General features: G+C 46.2%; 1 long non-coding RNA gene across 5 annotated transcripts in view; it reads left to right on the top strand.

The window, feature by feature from the left end:
- Nucleotides 1-18,867, top strand: part of LOC135252164 (uncharacterized) — an 88,757-nt gene that overhangs the window by 55,869 nt on the left and 14,021 nt on the right. For 2 of the 5 annotated variants that reach the window (XR_010329326.1, XR_010329329.1), the window contains exon 1: nt 16,009-16,159. The exons of the other annotated variants lie outside the window; for them this stretch is intronic. This is a non-coding gene — a long non-coding RNA (uncharacterized LOC135252164). Of the gene's footprint in view, nt 1-16,008; nt 16,160-18,867 lie in introns of those variants that run through there. 5 annotated transcript variants of the gene reach the window in all.

Consider the following 18,867-nt stretch of genomic DNA (forward strand, 5'->3'; position numbering starts at 1 on the left):
AGGTCCGCTGGGCTGCCAGGTCCGCTGGGTTGCCAGGTCCGCTGGGTTGTCAGGCCCGCTGGGTTGCCAGGCCCGCTGGGTTGCCAGGTCCGCTGGGCTGCCAGGTCCGCTGGGTTGCCAGGTCCGCTTGGCTGAGGATCGGTCATCCCAGCGGCGTCTCCTCTCCAGCTTGAGCACACGGCTCTTTACTTTGCAGGGAGTCAGATCAGCTCTTCCATGGCAACATTATCATAATATATTTTATTTATCAGACAGCCAGTGTGCTTGTGTGTCAGAGCACCTGTGAGTGTCACAGTTTCCAGAGAAGCAGCTTGGTCCTGTGAATAGCAGAGCTCTGAAATGTCTCTTCAAAGCGCTGGCAGCAGATGGCCCCCATCCCTGGAGACGGGGCCTGGCAGGAATTGATAAATACAGATGAGGCGCTGAAATTCCCACAGCCATTCGCTTATCAGATCAGCGGGTCAGGCTGTCACAGGGCAGCCAGTTACAGGAGGTGTCTCAGCAACTCAAAATGTAACGAGCCAGCCGATTTGAGGTTGAGCTGTAACAGGACATTTGATTGGAATTTGAACTGTAACAGGGATGCCAATTGAAAGTTGAGCAGTAACTGGACAGCCGAATGAAGATTGAGCTGTAACAGGACAGCTGATTGGATGCTGAGCTGAAATAGGGCCGCCGATTGGTGGTTGAGCTGTAACGGGGCAGGTGATTGGAGGTTGAGCTATAACAGGGCAATTGACTGGAGGTTGATCTGTAATGGGACAGCCAAATGAAGGTTGAGCTGGAAAGCGGCAGTTGATGGGAGGTTAATCTGTAACAGGGCAGTTGATTGGAGGTTAAGCTGTAACAGGGCAGCTGATTGGAGGAGGCCGGACCTGCAGCGAGATGCTGATGGGATGTGGCCTTGGCTGAGTGGTCCTGGCCCAACAGCACGTTAATGCATTAAGATTACCCAAGACTCAGTAAATCTGCTGTCATTAGGAACTGACTGTGAACGGCATACAAATTCTTAAAATGTAACTGACCAGGATTCCCGTAGGACCATGGATTTCATCTGCTTCTCACTGTTCTCCTGGTTGTACTTTTAACTCTAAATGGGTGTGAAGAAGTGTGTGTTTTGTGACAATATGTCATTTGTCATTGACTACATGTTTTTTTTTGAAGATTTGGAAATTATACGATGCATGATTTGTTATGACAAAATGTTTGAAGAGTGCTGGTTATTAGGACTGAAAATCAGCAAGTAAAGAACATACTTTTTTGAAGACAGCAAAATTGGTGCTGTTGAGTTCTCATTAAAAGTGTTGGGCAGTTGTAAATTCCAGGCACAGTTACATTGAGCAAGATTTCAGTCTGAGATTTGAGTCAATAGTGTGTTTCTCTCCAGCATTGAGGAGCATTAATGAGCCTCAGACTGCACTGCGCTCTGAACTGAGCTATACTCCAACAGATCTGTCAACACAAATAACACACGCAAACACATGCACACACACACATACGCACATAGTCGCATGCACACACACACATACACACACATGCACACACACACAGTCACGCACTCACACACATACGCACATAGTCACATGCACACACACATGCACACACACAGTCACACTCTCACACACGCACACATAGTCACATGCACACACACACACACATGCACACACACACAGACTCTAACATTCACACATGCACACACACACACACACACACACATGCACACACATACATATGCACACTCAAACACAGACTCTAACACTAACACACACACTCACATGCTCACACACAGACTCTAACACACACACATGCACACACACACACGCACACACATACACACACACACACATGCACACACAAACACAGACTCTAACACTAACACACACACTCACATGCTCACACACAGACTCTAACACACACACATGCACACACACACACACACACCCATGCACACACAAACACAGACTCTAACACTAACACACACACTCACATGCTCACACACAGACTGTAACACACACACACACACACACACACACACACATGCACACTCAAACACAGACTAACACAAACACACACACTCACATGCTCACACACAGACTCTAACACACACACATGCACACACACACACACACACACACACACACACACACAGACACACTGTAACACACACACACAAAAGAAAACAAGAGAACAGAATAGACAGAACTTTGGCCAATGTTTCTCTGGATTATTCAGTGCTGTACTGAGCAGCAGCTCAGTCTGTTCCCTGCTGTCTGTACCCCACTGTCTGTAGCTCACTGTCTGTACCCTGCTGTCTGTACCCCACTGTCTGTAGCTCACCGTTTGTAGCCCACTCTCTGTAGCGCTCTGTCTGTACCCTGCTGTCTATAGCTCACTGTCTGTACCCCACTGTTTGTAGCTCACTGTGTACCCCACAGTCTGTAGCTCACTGTCTGTACCCCACTGTCTGTAGCTTACTGTCTGTACCCCACAGTCTGTAGCTCACTGTCTGTACCCCACTGTCTGTAGCTTACTGTCTGTACTCCACAGTCTGTAGCTCACTGTCTGTACCCCACAGTCTGTAGTTCATCTGTCTGTACTCCACTGTCTGTAGCTCACTGTCTGTACTGTGTGGGTATAATTATGTGGGTAAGGGTTGAATTAGACCTGCAGGCACTGCAGTGTGGAAGGATGTGCAGAGATCAGTCTGGCCTGTCCACACTGTGGAGAGCCTTCACCTCCCTCTGTAACAGAGTGATGTGGAGAGCCTTCACCTCCTGCCCTCTGTAAGAGAGCAATGTGGAGAGCCTTCACCTCCTTCTGTAACAGAGCGATGTGGAGAGCCTTCACCTCCTTCTGTAACAGAGCGATGTGGAGAGCCTACACCTCCCTCTGTGACAGAGCAATGAGGAGAGCCTTCACCTCCTGCCCTCTGTAAGAGAGCAATGTGGAGAGCCTTCACCTCCTGCCCTCTGTAAGAGAGCAATGTGGAGAGCCTTTGCCTCCCTCTGTAACAGAGCGATGAGGAGAGCCTTCACCTCCTTCTGTAACAGAGCAATGTGGAGAGCCTTCACCTCCTTGGGAAAGGCCGCAATCCTGAAAAGGCTGCTTGAATGAGGGTCTGTTTCCCTCTCAGGCCTGTGGAGGATCAGATTACACTCAGCGCAGCAGAGTCCAAACTTCTGATGTTTCAATCAGCCATTAATGAAGCCCCAGCCCCCCGAGTCTGAGCTGTCTGTTACCCAGGAGGGGGGATTGGGTTTCTCTCTGGGGGGGGGCAAGTTTGGCACTGGCAGGGTTTCATAATGGTGCTACAAACCGCCAGGTTGTGCAGAGCCTGCGCATGCGTCTCTGATGAAGGATGACGGTCCGCGGCTTCATACCGCCGTTCTGCGCAGTGGCCCTGTGATAGGCAGGTTTGGGAGGAGCAAAGCCCCGCCCTCGGGCGTGACCTTCCTGGGCCTGAGCCAATCAGCTGTGCAGAAAGGCCTGTCACTGCAGGGATCATGGGCTGTATGCTTGTAGCAATGGCGGGGCAGAGGAGCAGCTCCGGGCTTTGATGCTGGTGCTGTTGGTGTCCTGGCTATGCTAGCACCTGCCCCTGATGGCCTGAGTCACGGCTGCTGGATGAGGCACAGGCTCCAGTCATTTGTTCCAAGAATGCCTCAGAAAGCATGTCTTGGCATAGCCTTCTGTATTAGCTTACCCGCCTGGGTTAGCATAGCTGTCTGGGTTTGCGTAGCTGTCAGAGTTAGCATAACTTTCTGTATTAGCGTAGCTGTCTGGGTTAGCATAGCTGTCTGGGTTTGCGTAGCTGTTAGAGTTAGCATAACTTTCTGTATTAGCGTAGCCGTCTGAGTTAGCACATTTCGTAGTCTGGGTACTACCCCACCTGCTGAACCACAACCCTGGAATTATTCAGCATCTTTCAGTGATCATTTTTATGCAAGGATGTGTGTGTGTGTGTGTGTGTGTGTTTGTGTGTGTTTGGGTGTGTTTTTGTATGGTGTTTCTCATCGTTAGCGCACACACACACTTCACCTGTTCTCAAGCTTTAAACTTCTGATCTGGGATATCATCGCCGATCAGTGAGAGATTTTAAATCTTTCCAGATATCAGTACTTAACCCAGCCTTCAGCACCCCTCTCTGTGCCTGAAGAGAAAACACTGCCCTTTTAAAGCAATTTCCGAAAATGACACCAATTTTCAGAGCAGATCCATTCTACTTCTCTCGCTGCTGAGATCAGTTCTGCATTAGACACCAAAGCCTTTCAAAGCCTTCATTTCCTTGCTGATAATCAGCAAAATATGAAATATGTGTCCTAAAAGTCCCCAAATAGCAGAAAGTGAAGGCTTAGGATGGTGAAATGGGGGGGAGGGGCTCTGGTGGATGGGCCTCCAAGAGGAAGGCGGGTTTTTGGGTTGACATTGTTTGTGCATTTCCAAGGTCGAAGTTTAAGGCCCTCAGAAAGTGATAGCACCATTTCGCAAATAAAATGTTGATTGTGGCCGCTCATTGTGCAAGGTCACCTACACTTTTCCTGAAACACATGCTTGGAACAGATACTTTCTGCTGTGTGTTTGTGTGTGTGTGTGCATGCATGTGTGTGTATGTGTGTGTGTGTGTGTGTTTGTGTGTGTGACCAGCAGCAAAGTGGTTAACTGAATGAAACTGCTGTTCTGTGCTTGTGGGAATAGGTCCACTCAAGGACGTTGCTGAAAGTGACTTGGGTTTCCTCAGTAAAATGTGTGTTTCTTAACTGCTTAAATTACACAGTCAAGCAGAAAAGGAGAGGCTTTGCCTGTGATAAAAGGCTCACTTGTGTTTGCCATGATGTTCCCACACATCAAATAAATATAGAAAATCTGCCTGTCCATGAATAACACAGAATGTGTACATGTGGGCAGTGAGTGCCGTGCGTGTGTGTGTATGTGTGTGTGTGTGTGTGTGAGAGAGTGTGTGTGTGTGTGAGAGAGAGTGTGTGTGAGTGTGTGTGTGTGTGTGTGTGTGTGTGTGTGTGGGTGCGTGTGTGTGTGTGTGTGTGTGTGTGTGTGTGTGAGAGAGTGTGTGTGTGTGTGTGTGGGTGTGGGTGGGTGCGTGTGCGTGGGCGTAGGCGTGTGTGTGTGTGTGTGTACGCTTTTACTGGAGGGGGCCTTCTTAAATATGCTGCCCACATCTCACATTGCCTATATTGTGCCTGATGATGAAAGTGTTGAGAATGAGTCGCTTGCTGTAGACCTGGACAGCCTGCGAAAGTGATTTAGTTCCTGTGTGGTTCCGTAAAATCCATCAGGCTGTGGGGAAACTGGCTCCAGTGACGCAGAGGAGTGTCCCACTGTGCCCAGGCCGTACTGCCCAGCAGGAACCCGCCTTCTGTACGTCCTGTTTCATACAGGGCTTGGCAGCGGCTTGGCTGCTGGTTGGATTGGTGCTTGGGCGAATGTTCTGAAATGGACATACCATTAAGTCCATCTTAATTAGCTTAGTGTTCACAAAGACGTGCACATATTGCAAATGGCAAAATGCACTAAAACTACTTCATATAAAATTGGGATTTCTTTGATGAATGTTTTTCCATTTTCATTAAAGTAAAAATTTTGTGGCAAATGCAATACGGATTTTATCAGGAAACATCCTCAGTCCTGCAATGTTATCATTGCATCACATTTTTACCTTTAAATTTGCATAAACACACACACAAATACACAAGCACATGCACACACACACACACACGTGCACGCACACACGACACATTTTTATTTTTTTGTGATATTAAACAGAAGGTGTCTCTCTGGCATTGTTATTGTGGAGCACCGTTTGCATTTGGCTGCATTTCAAATTACAAACATAAATGAAAATATATAATTTAATACCCAGCTCAGAGTGTAATTTAGAGGTCACTAGGAGTTAATTTTTCTCTGTGATGTGTAATGACGTCTAAGCAGGTGTAGGTCCTGCACTGTGGGTTTTTTTGCTTGTGTTACCTGTCGCTCATGGAAGTGGAATTTTATTAGATGTGATTGCTGTAGAAGACAATTGATAACACAGGAAGTTCGGTGTCAAAATATGGATTATAACAATCATCTCAAAATAATCCCAGTACACAAAGGGCTGCATACAAGAGAATACTGAATAATTTATTAACCTTCATCGTGGTACGTATCCTGCAAATTCATTCTGAATTCTTCTCCTCCTGTCCTGTAATAAACTGATGGCTTGTGTGGGTCGATCCTCTGTGCTTGAAGCTTCAGTGTTACCCCTCCTGCCGTCTCAATTCAGCAAAGCTTCAGCTCTCCCTGAGAACAGGGGTGCCGTTCACCGTGTAATGCCTTTGAAATAATTACAACTTAGTGGTCTGAGGTAAATTTTATGTGTACATTAACTGAACATCTGTAGATTCAGTAAAATGTACTTTTAAAGTTCATTATCTGGAGTGAAACAGTTTTATCAGGAAGCAGAATTGAAGTGAAAGTAAAAAAGTGTTCACAAGATGGTCTTAATTTAATGCCTTAATTTATTTTCAAGGAAAGAAACAAAATGTCAGTTTTGTCTTCATTTATTTCCAAGGGAAGATGAACATTCAACCAGTTTCGGTGATTGCGTTGGCATTACTATGATGTACAGACCCTTTCCTTTCCACTTTTGTTTCTGTTCATCTAATTATAGTAATTAATATTAATTAATTATGCATCCATTTAAGTACAGAAACTAACTGAATGAAATCCTTTAAATAGTATGAAGTATGTAGTCATGACTGCAGGCATTGCCTAAAGACAAAGACACATTTTGAAAAGTGATTGATTATTTAAAGCCCCGAGGTTGGGTTTGCAGCCCCCCCCCCGCCCCCCCCTGCTCGCCCCCCCCCCCCCCAAAACAGCTGGGAAACCTTCAGGTCAAACGGTCTGACGAGCTCACAGATCTAATCTGGGATTACAGCTTCCTACAGAATCCACCAGACCCACTGATTCTGCTTACTTATTAGAACTGCTTTAAGATAAATCATTAATTACGTCTCGACTATGTGACACGAGAGATCAAAGTCAGCACGTTGCATTCCAAACCTGGCATGCATTATCAGCGCCAACACGTGTGTTATTAACTCAGTGGGGGAAGAGATATAATAAGTCCGTATAATGGCTGTTTCCTTGAACTTAGACAGTTTTTAATGTGTATTTTGAACATGAACAGAGTTAACTGCATCAGTGCATGCTTTCTAAAGTTAACTGTGCCTTATTAGTTGCTCACTGTGTATAACGGTGTTCTGTTTAAAATAAAAAGATATAAAATAATAATGGTGTTTTGTTTAAAATAAAAAGATATAAAATAATAATGGTGTTCTGTTTAAAATAAAAAGGTAAATAAACAGTTTTCATATCTCTGATCATCAAGCGCAGTGAAACCTGCAACACGTTTAAACATTTAGTGGAGAAAGAGTCTGAAACGCTGCAACGCTGCGGCACGCCTGAGCTGATTTAGGGCGCCAGGGGCTAAATTGGTTTACAAGTTGATGCATTAGAAAAACACTGATGAAAACATAATTAAAAACACAGCCCTGCACAGCGAGCCAGAGACGGCACATATAAATCAAAAGGAACACAGACAGGGCTGGGGGGGCAGGGGAGGGGGGTCACTGAAAATAATTGGCGAATTCTCCCGAAAACAGAGACTAATGCAAGCCAGACGTTGCAATTAGATAGCACTGCTCTTACCTCACTATCGTACCCCACCCCCACCCCCACCCCGGGAGTTTGCACTGCTCTTACCTCACCCCCACCCCGGCAGCTTGCACTCCTCTTATCTCACCCCCACCCGGCGGTTTGGGGAGCACTGTTCTTACCTCACCCCTGTACCTCACCCCCACCCCGGCAGTTTGGGGAGCACTGTTCTTACCTCACCCCTGTACCTCACCCCCGCCTGGCGGTTTGGGGAGCACTGTTCTTACCTCACCCCTGTACCTCACCCCCGCCCGGCGGTTTGGGGAGCACTGTTCTTACCTCACCCCTGTACCTCACCCCCACCCCGGCAGTTTGGGGAGCACTGTTCTTACCTCACCCCGGCCCCGGCGGTTTGCACTCCTCTTACCTCACCCCCACCCCGGCAGTTTGGGGAGCACTGTTCTTACCTCACCCCGGCCCCGGCAGTTTGCACTCCTCTTACCTCACCCCCGCCCGGCAGTTTGGGGGCGCTGATCTTACCTCACCCCTGTACCTCACCCCTGCCCCGGCGGTTTGCACTCCTCTTATCTCACCCTCGTACCTCATACCCGCTCCAACGGTTTGGGGTGCACTGCTCGTACCTCACCCCTGTACCTCACCCCTGCCCCGGCAGTTTGGACTCCTCGTACCTCACCCCTGTACCTCACCCCGCCCTGGCGGTTAGGGGAGCACGCGGCTTGCATTTGAGTGCTGGACCCTCGGGGCTCAGCTCCACCGCACTGGCGGGTGTGTTCAAGGGGGACGCTGTGGGCGGGTGTGTTCAAGGGGGACCCCGCGGGCGGGTGTGTTCGAGGGGAACCCCGCGGGCGGGTGTGTTCGAGGGGGACCCCGCGGGCGGGTGTGTTCGAGGGGGACCCCGCGGGCGGGTGTGTTCGAGGGGGACCCCATGGGCGGATGTGTTCGAGGGGGACCCCATGGGCGGATGTGTTCGAGGGGGACCCCGTGGGCGGGTGTGTTCGAGGGGGACCCCATGGGCGGGTTTGTTCGAGGGGGACCCCATGGGCGGGTGTGATCGAGGGGGACCCCATGGGCGGGTGTGATCGAGGGTGTCAGGGAGACAGAAACCCTTTTTGTCCATCTGTCTGTCTCTGATGGTCGGGGCAGAGTGTGGAAGACACACGACTCTCTGCTGTCCTGTTTGTTCCACTAAAGCAGGTTTGTCACTAAATGAGTGGTACATGAGTGGTACATGAGTAAATGAGTGGCACATGAGTGGCACATGAGTAAATGAGTGGCACATGAGTGGTACATGAGTAAATGAGTGGCACATGAGTGGTACATGAGTAAATGAGTGGTACATGAGTGGTACATGAGTAAATGAGTGGCACATGAGTGGTACATGAGTAAATGAGTGGCACATGAGTGGCACATGAGTAAATGAGTGGCACATGAGTGGTACATGAGTAAATGAGTGGCACATGAGTGGTACATGAGTAAATGAGTGGTACATGAGTGGTACATGAGTAAATGAGTGGCACATGAGTGGTACATGAGTAAATGAGTGGCACATGAGTGGTACATGAGTAAATGAGTGGTACATGAGTGGTACATGAGTAAATGAGTGGCACATGAGTGGTACATGAGTAAATGAGTGGCACATGAGTGGTACATGAGTAAATGAGTGGCACATGAGTGGCACATGAGTAAATGAGTGGCACATGAGTGGCTGAGTGTGAACTCATAGCTTTAAAAGCCGCACAGTTTTGCTATTATGAGCTTGTGCAGTAAGGGAAATACCTGCTAACGTTGCTGTGATAGAGTAATGACTCCAAAACAACTGCAAATGTATAAAATTGCTTTCTTTGAAATGGTTTAAGCTCCAAACTCAGTGAACATTCTGCTATAAGAGGGATCACAGAAGCGAGAGAATTCCTTCCCTCTTTCTCTTGCTTATGAAGTAACAGAAATTAGTCTTTAGTTTCCCCATTGCAACCAGTCTCTGAATTACAAAATGAATTTTATTGTTGGATTTAATTTTTACTGGCCACGTGCTCACCCGACTGCCCTGGGTTTAAAAATTCATTTTGGAGCCCAAATTATTTACTCCTTTTAAATATTGCCCAGGACCTCAATTAAGTCAATGTGCAACCTTTTCTGCAGAGGCTAAATAGATTTGGTTCTTTCAGCAAATTGCTTCTGTGGTTTGACGGTGGCAGAGTTCTGCTCTGCGCTGCTGGGTTGGACAGAGCAGCTGTGCTGGGTGTCTGCAGTGTGGAGGTGAGGTATAGACCCACCATTACGCCCTCCAGCTCTGCAGACCCTACTGTTGTAGCCAAAGGTCACACAAATTATGAGCGCAATTAGAATATGTTTCATTTGAAAACAGGAGCAGAAGTTGATCAAAAGTCTGTCAGGCTCCAGGCATTGTCCTGTAGTAGTAAAACCCAAAAGAGATGTTGTAGCAGGACATTAAACAAGCAGTTCATGTTTGGAAAATCTGCCCATTTGTCTGAATTACAGCAGTTCTGCAAAGACCAGTGGGCTAAAAATTCTCCACAATGATTTGAAAGACTGATATCAACTGACAGGAAGTGTTTGTTGTAAAGGTGGTATAACCAGTTATTATGAAGGGGGCAATTACTTTTTCATGATACTGTAAATTCAGAGTGAATATCAGGAAAGATTTCTTTACACACGGAGCTGAATGAAGGGGCTGAGTGGCTTGTTGTTGTCTTTATGTATTCTCATGTCTCATGTCTTTATGTATTCTCATGTCTTTATGTATTCTCATGTCCCATGTCTTTATGTATTCTCATGTCTCATATCTTTATGTATTCTCATGTCTCATGTCTTTTTGTATTCTCATGTCTCATGTCTTTATGTATTCTCATGTCCCATGTCTTTATGTATTCTCATGTCTCATGTCTTTATGTATTCTCATGTCTCATGTCTTTATGTATCTATGTCATGTTTAGTATTCATGTCTTATGTCTCTGTCTCATGTCTTTATGTATATCCTCATGTTCTCATGTCATCTTTATGTATTCTCATGTCTCATGTCTTTATGTATTCTCATGTCTCATGTCTTTATGTATTCTCATGTCTCATGTCTTTATGTATTCTGATGTCCCATGTCTTTGTGTATTCTCATGTCTCATGTCTTTTTGTATTCTCATGTCTCATGTCTTTATGTATTCTCATGTCCCATGTCTTTATGTATTCTCATGTCTCATGTCTTTTTGTATTCTCATGTCTCATGTCTTTATGTATTCTCATGTCCCATGTCTTTATGTATTCTCATGTCTCATGTCTTTATGTATTCTCATGTCTCATGTCTTTATGTATTCTCATGTCCCATGTCTTTATGTATTCTCATGTCTCATGTCTTTTTGTATTCTCATGTCTCATGTCTTTTTGTATTCTCATGTCACATGTCTTTATGTATTTTCATGTTCTTATGTGAATAAGAGTGTAAGTATGGGTGTAAGAGTGTGGGTATAAGTGTAAGAGTGTAGGTATGGGTGTAAGAGTGTGGGTATGGGTGTAAGAGTGTGGGTATGGGTGTAAGAGTGTGGGTATAAGTGTAAGAGTGTGGGTATGGGTATAAGAGTGTGGGCATAAGTGTAAGAGTGTAGGTATGGGTGTAAGAGTGTGGGTATAAGTATAAGAGTGTGAGTATGGGTGTGAGAGTGTGGCTATAAGTGTAAGAGTGTGAGTATGGGTGTAAGAGTGTGGGTATAAGTGTAAGAGTGTGGGTATGGGTGTAAGAGTGTGGGCATAAGTGTAAGAGTGTAGGTATGGGTATAAGAGTGTAGGTATAAGTGTAAGAGTGTGGGTATAAGTGTAAGAGTGTGAGTATGGGTGTGAGAGTGTGGGTATAAGTGTAAGAGTGTGAGTATGGGTGTAAGAGTGTGGGTATAAGTGTAAGAGTGTAGGTATGGGTGTAAGAGTGTGGGTATAAGTGTAAGAGTGTGAGTATGGGTGTGAGAGTGTGAGTTAGAGTGTCCCTAAGCGTTGAGGTTTTATTTGGAAAAGGTGTGTGTGTATTTATGAATCGATATATACAGTGCTTGTGAAAATATCACTCATATTTTTTCTAATACCAGACAGCTAACAGGCCGTGTAGATTACATGTGACAGGAACAGGTTACCTGGGTAACAGACCCTGCTGCTAATAAGGCCCATGTGTAACCTTTACTTGAGAGTTTACCAGGTTACATGTACAGTACACTCCTTTCTGAGGAAACACAAACAGCATGTAGAACAGATGTTCCTCCTCCCCCTAACCCTACCCTAACCCCCCCCCACACACACACACACACACACATATACACGCTCACACGCTCACACCCATCCCTATGCTGGGCCCTCCCACATGTTACATGTGACTTTTGGAAGAGCATCCAATCTTATTTGAGCACCATAGCTTTATTTGCCAGAATATTGAACGCCGATATAACCTGTAGACTTCTAAAGGAGAGATTTTTAAATTAGCTAGTTTCCATTAACATTTTTTATCTTTTATACTGTTTCCTTTAGAGAGCACTGGTCTCTTTCAGAGTGGATGTGCCTGATGTATATTTTAGTCATTAATCAGTTTTCTCCTATAGGAACGCTGGCACACACACACACACACACACACACACACACACACACACACACAGGGCATCTCCTCAGTATCACCACCCTGGCAGACAGAGCACAGTGCTGTTTGAGAGGACAGTGCTGTTTAAGTGGACAGTGGTGTTTGTGTCACGGTACGGGGGCTAGGACCCAGGCGCAGAGTGGGGAAAAAACACGAAACTCAAAAATGTCAATACAAACAAGACTTTACTAACAGAAAACAGAACGAACAAAGAGCCACGAGGGGCATAAAACGAAAACTAAAAAAAATACAAGAAAACAGAACTACACCAGTACAGAAAACAAACGGCAGAAACGCACAGAAACACACAGGCGGAAACAAAGTCAGAAACACAAACAGGTCAAAAACACAGGCAGGTACGTACGGTCTGAAACTCAAGTCGGAAACAAACACAAGGAACCAGCACCCGAGTCAAGGGAACAAAGAACTTAAATAGACAGGGGGTAACAAGACACAGGTGAACTCAAAAAACAATCAAACCAGAAAAGGAGGGGATAACAAGACACAGGTGGGAACAATGATAGAATAACGAGACAATAATACAATTAAAAGGGGGGAGCTGGACACAAAACAGAAGTGCCGCCATCTGGCGGCCCAACAAGGGAAATACAGACAGGAAAACACAGAACCATGACAGTTTGAGAGGACAGTGCTGTTTAAGAGGACAGTGCTGTTTGAGAGGACAGTGCTGTTTAAGAGGACAGTGCTGTTTGAGAGGGCAGTGCTGTTTGTAAAGACAATGGTGTTTAAGAGGACAGTGCTGTATGAGAGGACAGTGCTGTTTGAGAGGACAGTGCTGTTTAAGAGGACAGTGCTGTTTGAGAGGACAGTGCTGTTTGAGAGGACAGTGCTGTTTAAGAGGACAGTGCTGTTTGTAAAGACAGTGGTGTTTAAGAGGACAGTGCTGTATGAGAGGACAGTGCTGTTTGAGAGGACAGTGCTGTTTAAGTGGACAGTGCTGTTTGAGAGGACAGTGCTGTTTGAGAGGACAGTGCTGTTTAAGAGGGCAGTGCTGTTTGAAAGGACAGTGCTGTTTACGAGGACAGTGCTGTTTGAGAGAACAGTGCTGTTTAAGAGGACAGTGCTGTGGACGCAGAGCAGACTGGGGTCTGGACTCTGTGCTTGTGCAATCTGTAACTGTATCTGACAGCGAGGCAGCCTGGCCCAGCCAGTCCTTGAATTAGGAAGATGTGCTAATATTATTCCGCACCTCCTGGCCCTGCAGGCCCACTTTCCTTATTAGATTTACTCTGTTTCTCAGAACTCAAACAGGAGGAGGCATCTGGAACTCATAGCACAGCCTATCGGCAGGTGAAAGGCAAGCCAAAGCCAAAGTGCTGAGCGATAAGATCACTTTGAGTGGGCAGCAGACCCTGTCTTCCTCAGCGGATAAATGCACATATTTCCCACTGCACTCGAATTTTGCACAGATTATTTCCTGACTGATGACTGACATGAGCTGAAGTGGGGTTTGATTGCATTGAAGGGCTTGATTGTGCTGTTGTGGGGTCTGATTGTGCTGAAAGGTTTGATTGTGCCGCTGTGGGGTTTGATTGCACTGCTGTGGGGTTTGATTGTGCTGAAAGGTTTGATTACACAGTGGGGTTTGATTGTGCTGCTGAGGGGTTTGATTGTGTTGATGGGTTTTGATACCGCTTCTGTTGAGTTTGATTATGCTGTGGGGTTTGATTGTGTTGCTGAGGGTTTGATTGCACTGCTGTGGGGTTTGATTGCGCTGCTGTGGGGGTTGATTGCGCTGCTGTGGGGGTTTATTGTGCTGAGGGGTTTGATTGTGCTTCTGTGGGGTTTGATTGTGCTGCTGAGGCGTTTGATTGCACTGCTGTGGGGTTTGATTGTGCTGCCAAATGGTTTGATTGCACTGCTGTGGGGTTTGGTTGTGTTGATGGGGTTTGATTGTGCTGCTGTGGGGATTGATTGTGCTGAGGGGTTTGATTACACAGTGTGGTTTGATTGTGCTGCTGAGGGGTTTGATTGTGTTGATGGGTTTTGATTCCGCTTCTGTTTGGTTTGATTATGCTGTGGGGTTTGATTGTAGTGCTGGGGGGTTTTATTGTGCTGTTGTGGGGTTTGATTTTGCTGCTGAGGGGTTTGATTGTGCTGCTGTGGGGTTTGATTTTGCTGTTGTGGGGTTTGATTGCACTGCCAAGTGGTTTGATTGAGCTGAGGGGTTTGATTGCACTTCTGTGGGGTTTGATCGTGCTGCTGTGGGGTTTGATTATCCTGTGGGGTTTGATTGTGCTGAAAGGTTTGATTGTACTGGTGTTGGGTTTGATTGCGCTGCTGAGGGGGTTGATTGTGCTGCTGAGGCGTTTGATTGTGCTGTTGTGGGGTTTGATTATCCTGTGGGGTTTGATTGTGCTGAAAGGTTTGATTGTACTGGTGTTGGGTTTGATTGCGCTGCTGAGGGAGTTGATTGTGCTGCTGAGGGGTTTGATTGTGCTGCTGAGGGGTTTGATTGCGCTGCTGAGAGGTTTGATTGTGCTGCTGTGGAGTTTGATTGCGCTGCTGAGGGGTTTGATTGCGCTGCTGAGGGGTTTGATTGCGCTGCTGAGGGGTTTGATTGCGCTGCTGAGGGGTTTGATTGTGCTGCTGTGGAGTTTGATTGCGCTGCTGAGGGGTCTGATTGCGCTGCTGTGGGGTTTGATTGCATTGCTGAGGGGTTTGATTGCGCTGCTGAGGGGTTTGATTGACCTGCTGAGGGGTTTGATTGTGCTGCTGTGGAGTTTGATTGCACTGCTGAGGGGTTTGATTGCGCTGCTGAGGGGTTTGATTGTGCTGCTGTGGGGTTTGATAGCAGAAGGAGTATAAAAGCATGAGCTCTACACTTTATGATCCTCTGATGGCCAACAGATAAACAGCAGAACCACACAATTCACCTCTTTTTCTTCACTTTGGCTCTTAGCCACATTGTGGAGCTGAAGATAAACACTCTCATACGTACGCTCTTCCCCATCAAACCTTCCAAACCGCAGTCCACACCTGGGTGAACTCCGTAAGTTATGCTAATTTAAGATAAGGCTGGGGAAGGTAGGTAATTCCAGGTGGAGTGATGGGAGAGGTAAGGAGCTGATCCCAAGCTTCCGTAAAGCTTAAATTTAAAATTGCATATCAGAGCAGTATGATTTTGAGGATGGCACACAAGCTCAAGACAATTCCCAAAGAGACAGACTGGGTCAGGCTTATTAAATACACTGCTGAAAAATATAAAGTAATCCTAACCCTATTCCCCCTATGACTAGGAGCCTGAGACCCCCATGGACCAATCCTGTGCCTTGGTTTTGGACTCAGACCCAAGGCTTTTTAAACCAAATCTAAGATATTGGGATAATGATCAGAGACTGAGTTGATTTTCTCCTGTGTATATATGGGCAAAATCCTTACAACCCAATATTTTAGACAAATATGTCGAACTAATGGTGGGGAATTTCACACAGAACAAAGCATCATGGTCTTTAAAAAGCATTGAATTATGGGACAAAAATATCAACCTTTAACTCTTAATATCTCATAAACAATAAGAGATAGAAACAAACAGTTTTTTTGTTTTAAAGGTTGAAAATGTCTTTTTAAAATGAACTAATGAAATTAATTATAGAACAACCGAAATAAAACACCACAAAGGTACAAAATAGGTGAAAAATAGGGCCCTAGGTAGCCAATCAGATAAAAACTAAGTAGGGGGGCGCACTTCTGGTATGAGTGCTTTCTGAAGGATTCCACAGAGTGGAATAGGTAAGAAAGCAGTCTGCCGGAGGGGCAAACCCCTGGGGGTCTCTCACAGTAGAAGCTTGATGGCTTCCCGAAGGGTTCCATTGTCGGGGGAATACTCGCCTGGAACAGGTAGGGCTTGAAGTCATCCGCTGTGAAGACCCCCACCCAGGGCCACCCGGGGGGTTAGCACCACTCCGGGCCCCTGGTAAAGCAGACCTGAAACCCTGCGGTGCTAACGAAAGGTCTGTTTGGGCGCAGAAGCCGGGAGTCCTGGGGTGTCTGGGAGGCAGCGACCCGTTCGCGGCTGGCTCAGGCCCCTGGGGCTTTTGGTGACTGAGCTCTGGTCCCATCCTGGGATGGTAACAGTTGGTAACGGAGGACATGAATGGTGGTCTGGGGAACCTGGGAGGCAGTGATCCATTCATGGCTGGCCCAGGGACCCTGACCCTCTAGCGGCTTGGCAGGCACCGATCCATTCGGTGCTGATCCTGGTTTGCTGGGGTCCTGGTGAGCCTGGAAGGCACCAGTCCATTTGGGCTGGTCCTGGTCTCATGGGACAACTTCTGTTCCTTTGGCACTGACTCTGCCATCCTTAGGTTAACCCAGACTGGTACGTATCGCTCGTATCTGATCTGGGGGAGACTGGAGCAGGCCCCAAGATGTAGACCCTTCTCAGGCTTGACTCGGGTGGTTGGGCTACCTAGCGGTGTTAACAAAAACCACTTGGGTCTAGCAAGGTAAGTATCCAGCCCCCCTGGGTCCACTTGGACAGCACGCAGGGTGTGGTGGTCTGGGGCCACAGACCTTAAATGGTGCCCAATTTTCTATTGGTGATTAGCACCACCCTCACACCAGACCATCTTGCACTACACACGTGAACCTGACCATCCGAAAAACCTTTGAGCTCTTAAATTCATCACTGAAAAAATTCATTAAAGAAATTAAAAAAAATATCCAAGCTTGGATTAGATTCATTAAAATAATACTCCAAAAAAGTTTTTTAAACTTAATTCTAATTCTAACTTAATTAAAATTAATTTTTAAACTATTAGCCTAAAACTTGGATGTTTAAACCGCAATTGAAGTTATAGTTAAACAAAATTACTCAGATGAATGAACGGATGAACTCTCCAATCAGAACTCTCCTGTCAGACCCCTCTGAACAGAGTGCAGTGTTGAGGCACAGTCCTCAGAAAGAAGCTGGGTCTGTGGTTAAAAGGAGGCAGAGAGAGGGCAGGCACATTTAAGGAAGTCTACTTTTACATTGCGTGCAGTTGGCTGGATGTGCACGTTTAGGAAGTCTGCTTTTGCATTGTGTGCAGTTGGCTGGATGTGCACGTCTAAGGAAGTCTACTTTTGCATTGCGTGCAGTTGGCTGGATGTGCACATTTAAGGAAGTCTACTTTTGCATTGCGTGCAGTTGGCTGGATGTGCACGTTTAAGGAAGTCTGCTTTTGCATTGCATGCAGTTGGCTGGATGTGCATGTTTAAAGAAGTATGCTTTTGCATTGTGTGCAGTCGGCTCGATGTGCATGTTTAAGGAAGTCTGCTTTTGCATTGTGCGCAGTCGGCTGGATGTGCAAGTTTAGTGTGAGTTGTGTTTTTTCTTTGCTATGTGCGAAAGACGCAACTCCTCTGCTGTGGTTGGGAAGTCTGTCACAAATAAATTATTTCAAGTTGATATTACTTGAATCTGCCATTGGGGGTTAGTCATGTTGGTGGCAGGGCTTGTGCTTTCCCCACAGTTTAAGAGTGTCAGATTCCCCTCAACCTACTTCAGACTCAACCCACTTCAGAGCTCCGCGCCCTGTCTCTCACCAGAATCTAGAGCTGTCCTACTGCACTCGTCCAAGCCTCAGAAACATCAGTGACCAAAGCAGGAAAAGAGAAAATCATCCATTTATTTTATCTTCTTTCTTCTGCCTCCAGCCAATGCGAGACCTCTAGAGTGTTTATTAATGTGTGAATGAGTTCCCACTGTGCAGCGCTTAGCGCTTCATTTGCTGGTATAATATAAATCCTTGTGCTTGTTGAATTCATTATATAGGAAGGCCTTTGATATTTGTCTGTCATTTACCATGTATATTTTTGTAGCAGTCTGAACTTTTCTGTAAGGCTTTTGGCATTTTGTTTTGACAGAAACCGGATATTGATACCAAATATCATTCTGAATTCAAATGTTAAATGAGCCTGAAAAAGTCTGTCACTGAATTAGAGTAAAACCGGCTTAGAGTTCTGCAGAGACTCAAAGCCTTTGACATGCGTTGGGTGATGCCCGTTTTATTAAGCTGACAGGTTTTGGTGATGTTGCCACATGTGATTCTTATGAAGGAATGCTGTGTGAATGTGATCTTATTTGATGTTGTTCTGGGAGTTTGTGGAAGGTTTATTTAGGATTATTAAATGTTAAAGTGAAGCCGGCCACTGAGAGTAAGCTGTGGTTCCTCCTCAGTCACTGAGCCACTGAAACTAAGTTGTGGTTCCTCCTCAGTCACTGAGACACTGAGGGTAAGCTGTGGTTCCTCCTGAGTTACTGAGACACTGAGAGTAAGCTGTGGTTCCTCCTGAGTTACTGAGACACTGAGAGTAAGCTGTGGTTCCTCCTCAGTTACTGAGACACTGAGAGTAAGCTGTGGTTCCTCCTGAGTTACTGAGACACGGAGACTAAGGTGTGGTTCCTCCTCAGTTACTGAGACACTGAGAGTAAGCTGTGGTTCCTCCTCAATAACTGAGACTCAGAGTAAGCTGTGGTTCCTCCTCATTCACTGAGACACTGAGGCTAAGCTGTGGTTCCTCCTCAGTCACTGAGCCACTGAGACTAAGCTGTGGTTCCTCCT

The sequence above is a fragment of the Anguilla rostrata genome, chromosome 4 (genome assembly GCF_018555375.3).
Source record: "Anguilla rostrata isolate EN2019 chromosome 4, ASM1855537v3, whole genome shotgun sequence".
In the NCBI taxonomy this organism is placed as follows: domain Eukaryota; kingdom Metazoa; phylum Chordata; class Actinopteri; order Anguilliformes; family Anguillidae; genus Anguilla; species Anguilla rostrata.